Source organism: Dendropsophus ebraccatus, chromosome 3, assembly GCF_027789765.1.
Source record: "Dendropsophus ebraccatus isolate aDenEbr1 chromosome 3, aDenEbr1.pat, whole genome shotgun sequence".
Taxonomy (NCBI): domain Eukaryota; kingdom Metazoa; phylum Chordata; class Amphibia; order Anura; family Hylidae; genus Dendropsophus; species Dendropsophus ebraccatus.
This window is the reverse complement of record NC_091456.1, coordinates 91,636,159-91,642,652: the sequence shown is the minus strand read 5'-3', so window position 1 is coordinate 91,642,652 and position 6,494 is coordinate 91,636,159. Positions and strand designations below refer to the sequence as shown.

At 43.5% G+C, this 6,494-nt stretch overlaps 1 long non-coding RNA gene across 1 annotated transcript in view; it reads right to left on the bottom strand.

The window, feature by feature from the left end:
* Window positions 1–210: 210 nt before the first annotated feature.
* Window positions 211–6,494, bottom strand: part of LOC138787192 (uncharacterized) — an 87,928-nt gene continuing 81,644 nt past the window's right edge. The window contains exons 3-5 of the long non-coding RNA XR_011362322.1: window positions 1,486–1,603; window positions 666–696; window positions 211–315 (exon numbers count right to left, since the gene is read on the bottom strand). This is a non-coding gene — a long non-coding RNA (uncharacterized lncRNA). The remainder of the gene's footprint in view (window positions 316–665; window positions 697–1,485; window positions 1,604–6,494) is intronic.

Here is a 6,494-nt window from a genome sequence, read left to right as displayed (position 1 = left end):
CTAACTTACACAAACACACATAACTGACACACACTTACTGACACAGACATTACTGACACATGGACATTACTGACACATGGACATTACTGACACATGGACATTACTGACACAGACATTACAAACTCATATTGTAATATTAATTGTACACCATGAGACAGTTATCTTGCTTCTTTCTTATTTTCTTATTTTATTCCAATATGTATACACAAAAATTGGCTCCGCAATTAGGCACATGCATTCTTGTATAACAATTCATCCATAGAACATATACCATAACGGACGTTTCGGTCTAGTATGACCTTTTTCAACTGGTATCTGCAGGGTAGATATACATTGCAATGAGTGTACCTTATATTGGAAAAGTTATACAATAATCGTAATCTCATTAAATCTCAAATATAATATAAATCTATTATGGCCCAGAGACAGTTGTTTTAAAAATAAATCAGAGTGTATTAATGGTTCGAGTGGCATTATAAGACATCTATATTTGACCATGTTTGATATATTCATCATCACTGGTATACAAAGTTATTACACAATGTTTCTATAATAATCAAGTTCGTATAATGTTATGTTATTATGTCAAAGCTATATGATGCATATGGTGGCCATTGAGGTTTTAATACTTAAAAATGTGTCTGTCATGATTTAGTTATACTCACACATTGGTGGGTGGTAGGAATAAAGGAATGCCTGAAAGGATGAAAAAATGAATATAGAAATAAGTCTCCTGTGAATGAATCAAAAGTACCCAGAAGAAATAATAGAGAAAAGAATACAAGAAGAAATACAATCAAGAATATTACACTCCATGTAGAGATGGTGCTATCTTACCATGTGGCTAGATGTAACAGTCGCGCCCGGAGCGGTCATTCCGGTGCGGCTTCCGGGTTTATATAGGGCAAAAAAGTAGTCACGTGACCCGAAACGTGGTCACGTGCTACGTAACGTCTCCGCATCACCAGTCGGCGCAAAATGCACGTCCTGGTGATGTGTGCGTTCCATTATGCGTTCAAACTGATTCTCGGTGCATAACGCACATCCTAATGAAGTATGCGTTCCACTATGCGTTCCAACAGATTCTACCAGGTGCACTAGTGATGTCATGACCAAATTACAGTCTATGTGTTAATTTAACAATAGGAGATATGTGAATGTACAAATTATAGAGGAACTAAATCTCTAAATACTATATCATCTTCTATACTATAATATTGTGAGTCAAAAATCATGATGGAAAATACTATATGTAGAAATAGACATAATGTAATATATGAATGGTCTAGTATAGTAGGATATTATGAAAAATAAGAATGAAATGTTATAAGAATAAAGGATAAAAATTAGAATCAAAATAAAGTATATGAAAATGTGTAGAAAATATATAAGAAAAATATAGAGAATATATACGAAAATATACAAAGAAAAGGAGGTAAAAGATTACCCCAGAACCATATTTAAAGACACCACGTGACTACCAACCCAACCAAGAGGATCCTGAAGGTAAGTATGGTAACAGACATCCTATAGGTGAGTGGATAAGTATGAAAACAGCCATCCATAAGGAAAGTGCAAATTGTTTATTCGGGTAGGGACGTCTCTAGGGAAGAGAAAAAAAAATCACAATTATTTCACCAGATGATATAGAAATCACATTCTCTGTTTAAACCTTGTGGTGACAATGTCTGCAGCTTATGGATCCAAAAGGATTCACATTGTTTTAGTAGATTAATTCTATTGCCTCCTCTTCTCGGGGGGGGGGGGGGGGGGGGGGGGGGGAGACATGTTCCAGGACCTGATACGGTAATTGTGCTATGGAATGACCCTTCTCAATGAAATGGTACGGGACTGGCAGAAGGGTATTTTTGCATCTAATAGTAGACTTGTGTTTTGTAAGACGTTCCTTCACTCTCTGGGTGGTTTCACCCACATAAGCTAAGCCACAGGGGCATTTCAACAAATAAACTACAAAGCTCGAGTTGCATGTGAAATAAACTTTGATAGGTATTTTTTTGCCATCTGTGGATGCATTACATATTCTCCCTTTATTACTGAGGAGCAGTTGTTACAAGATAAACATGGAAAGGTTCAGTTTTTCTGAGGCCTTAATACCATCTGTGTTTTGTGAGGGCCTAATGTGCCAATATCTGCTCTAACAATCTGATCCCGTATATTGCGGGTACGTTTGTAACATGTTAGTGGGGGTGATTTAAATTCCTCTATCTGTGGAAAATTGGCATGAAGAATGTGCCAGTACTTTTTTGTGGCTCTCTGTATCATAGGCATTAGAGGATGGTATGTTGTAACACAAGCTAGTTGTAACATCTCTTAGTTGTGTTGTCCTTAGGTCTAGGTGGCTTATTTAATTCTGTTCTCTCCCTATCCAACATGTGTTGGAGATACCCCCGTTGTCTAAATTTTATTGTCATCTCGTCAAGTCTCTTTTCAAGTTTTAATGGATCAGAAACAATCCTTTCTACCCTCTTGTACTGTGATCTCGGTAGAGATCTTTTTGTGGGACAGGGATGACAGCTAAGATAATGTAATAGGCTATTTCGATCCGTCTCCTTAGTAAATAAATCAATATCCAAATTGCCTGATGCTGTCATGTGTATCTCTGTGTCAAGGAAACTTACTTTTTCAGAACTGATATGTTGAGTGAAAGATAATTCAGGGTATATCCCGTTTATGTCCTGTATAAAGCTGTGTAGAGTTTCAATTAGACCGTCCCATATACAAAAGACATTGTCTATAAATCTTAGCCATGTGTGCGCATGTTTCTGAAAGAGGTTGTTAATGTAGATGTACTTCTCCTCAAATGATATCATGTATGCATTGGCGTAAGGTGGTGCCATATTGGAACCCATAGCCGTCCCATGTTTCTGTGCAAAAAATTAATCACCAAACAAAAAATAATTTTCATTAAGTATTAACCTCTTAAGGACCCATGTCGTACCAGTACGTCATGGATCACTGTCACTTAAGGACCCATGACGTACCGGTACGCGGGTCCTTTAAGAGGGCGCCGCGGCCGGCCGGGTCCCGATCGGGGGAGATAGCCTGCTATAATACATAGCAGGCCATCTCTCCCTGTCGGCATGGAGGGTTGTTAACCCCCCCCATGCCGACGATCGCCGCTATTGGCTGATAAGCCCATAGCGGCGATCGGAACCTTTCCGGGCCATCGGTGGCCCGATGACCCGGAAACAAAATGGCGGTCGGTGCTGTCCGAGGATGGCACCGACCGCCATTACTGTAAAAAGTAATGGTGGTCACAGTACCACCGTCCCGATCGCCGTGAACGGCCAGCCGGCCGTTCACGGCGATCAAAGTCCCCACAAGTAATAAATACCTGCTCCGGACCCCTCAGCTAGGTAGCTGAGGGGTCCAGAGCAGGTATTTGTACAATACTCACCTGTCCCGGGGTCCTGATCGGCGTCTTCCGGGTTCCCGGCGTCCTCTTCATCTTGTCGGGTCTTCGGCTTCTTCCGTGAGTCCCGATCGGCTTTTTTCGGCTCCAGCGTCGTCTTTTTTCGTATTTTTCCGGCTCCAGCGTAGTCTTTTTTCGGATCTTGCGCTCTGCTGCCCCCTAGCGGCTGATACGTGTAATACACGTATCAGCCACTACAGGGATGTTCAGAATGTAGTAAAAAAAAAAAAATTTTTCCCATTTTTTTTTTTTTCTATTTTCCGCACCCTATCGCCGCTGAGTGTTGATCAGCATTGCACGAAAGTGCGCTGCTAATCAGCAACTCCTCCTTTTTGGCGTAGGGTGTTTTTTTTTATATCCTACTGCCACGGTCTGCTGATAAGTGCCGAACATAAGTGCGGCATTTATCAGCAACACCATTTTTGGCGTAGGTTTTTTTTTTATACTTACTGTAAAAAACACGTAAAAAAACACTACATTACACCACACTACACTACATTGAATAAAGTTTTACACTACACCACTACATACCCCATATACCAATCCCTATATAAAAGTGGCCCCTGGCGTGTTTTCGGTATCGGACGCATACGTTATTATTGCCTCCGACACTGAAACAGCCAGTGAGGATGAATGGGGGGGTCCTTCTTTCCTCCATTCATCCTCATCCTCCTCATCATCCAGTGACGTGTCTGGGAGTAGCGTAGCGTACGCTGCCCCCCAGACACGTCTTTTCCGCCAGTACCGTCCCAATAAGAGATGACGGTATGGAGTGAAATTCTACACACTCTGTGAGCATACCTCAGGGTACACTTACAGATTTAGGGTACGTGCACACTGCGGAATGGCGAAGGATAACCCTTCGTGCATTCCGCAGCTGGCACCCGCCGGCAGACTGATGCAGGCGCGCGTCTCCGCCCGTGTCATAGACTCCATGTTATGCACGGGAGGATTCCATCATCCGTCATTTCATCAACACGTTGGACGGAGAGTGGAATCCGCCCGTGCATAGAATGGAGTCTACGACACGGACGGAGACGTGCGCCTGCATCAGTCCGCCGGCGGGTGCCAGCTGCGGAATGCACAAAGGGTTATCCTTCGCGATTCCGCAGTGTGCACGTACCCTTACAGTGCATGAAGGAAGGGACACCCGAATGCAGCCCCCAGATGCCCCCCCCCATCCTCGGAACAAGTGGGAAGATCGTCTGGGAACTGATCCTCCCACTTCTGGATAAAGGTCACCACCTGTACGGGGATAACTTTTATACCAGCACCCCCTCTTCTGGTCCCTCGCTGCCTGAGCTACTGTAGCTTGCGGCACGATCCGTAAATATCAGAAGCAGTAATAGTGCCCTAATATTTAGCAGCCATGGAGCGGACCCAGCGCTTCTGGATATGAAGGACCCCGTATCGCACCAGGACAACATTTTCCAGGTGACGTCCCGCACACTGGAGAACAGGAGACCCTAGAAGAAGTGCAGAGTGTGGCGTAACAGGGGGATCAGGAAGGAGACCATTTTCCAGTGTGACACCTGTCCTGATCCCCCCGGCCTCTGCATACTGGATCGCTCCAAGGCGCACCACACGTCATTGGGGTTCTACATTTTTTAAATTCTGTCCCTTATTCCTATTTCAGGGGTCACCCTGATCCAGGGATTATTCTGATCGCCATTATGGAGTCGGGAAGGAATTTTTCCCCTGTGATGAGGCTACTGTCGTCTGCCTTACGAGGGTTTTTTGCCTTACTCTGGATCAACACAGGTTGAATTTGATGGAAACCTGTCATTTTCAACCTTATAAACTAATAATTGGCCTAATACCCCCAAATAAATTAATAATTGTCCCTTTTCCCAGCTAAGTAGGTATGGCTGCCATTCCCATTAGAGGATGCCATGATGCAATTACAAAGCCTCTGTGCGGCCAGGACAGTAGAAACCCTCCACAAGTGACCCCATTCTGGAAACTACACCCCATAAGGAATCTAACAAGTGGGGCAGCGGGTATATGGCCCCCAAGTGACGGCCACATTTGGGACGTGAAAATGAAAAAAATGGTATTTTTTATTTTCACGGCACATGTTCTACATATGTGCCCATCACTAGTGGGGTCCATATGCTCACTGCACCCCTTGTTAGATTCCTTATGGGGTGTAGTTTCTAGAATGGGGTCACCTGTGGGGGGTTTCTACTGTCCTGGCAGCACAGGAGCTTTGTAATTGCGACATGGCCTCCATCCTCCATTCCAGCCTCTAAATGGCGCTCTGTCCTTTTGGTGACTTGCCCTGTGCCCATATGGCACATTATGTCCACATGTGGGGTATTTTCGTGTAGGGGTATTTACCCTACACGTTTTGCTTTTATTTTCTTTTTTAACCCCTTGTGGAAATGGAAAAAAATCAAGGCTAGACCAACATTTAGTGTAATTTTTTTTTAATTTTTACTCTAAATCATTGATCTTGTCTTGATTTTTTCATTTTCACAAGGGGCTAAAAGATAAAAAAAAACACAATGTGTAGAGCAATTTCCCCTGAGTATGGAAATACCCCACATGTGGACATAAAGCGCCATGCGGGTGCAGGGTAAGCCTCCAAAGGGAAGGTGCGCCATTTGGTTTTTGAAGGCTGGATTTGGATGGAATGGATTTCGAGGGGCCATGTTGCATTCAAAAGGCCCCTGTGTTGCCAAGACAGTTAAACCCCCCCACAAGTGACCCTATTATGGAAACTACACCCCTCAAGGAATGTAACAAGGGGTGTAGTGAGCATATGGACCCCACTGGTGACGGGCACAAATGTGGAACAATGTGGCGTGAAAATGAAATATTAAATTTTTTACACTATAATGTTGGTCTAGCCTTGAATTTATCATTTTCACAAGGGGTTAAAAGAGAAAGAAAAACACAAAATGTGTAGAGCAATTTCCCCCGAGTCCGTAAATACCCCACATGTGGACATAAAGCGCCATGTGGGTGCAGGGCAAGCCTCCGAAGGGAAGGAGCGCCATTTGGATTTTAGAGGTTGGATTTGGCTAGAATGGATGATGAACGCCATGTCGCATTTACA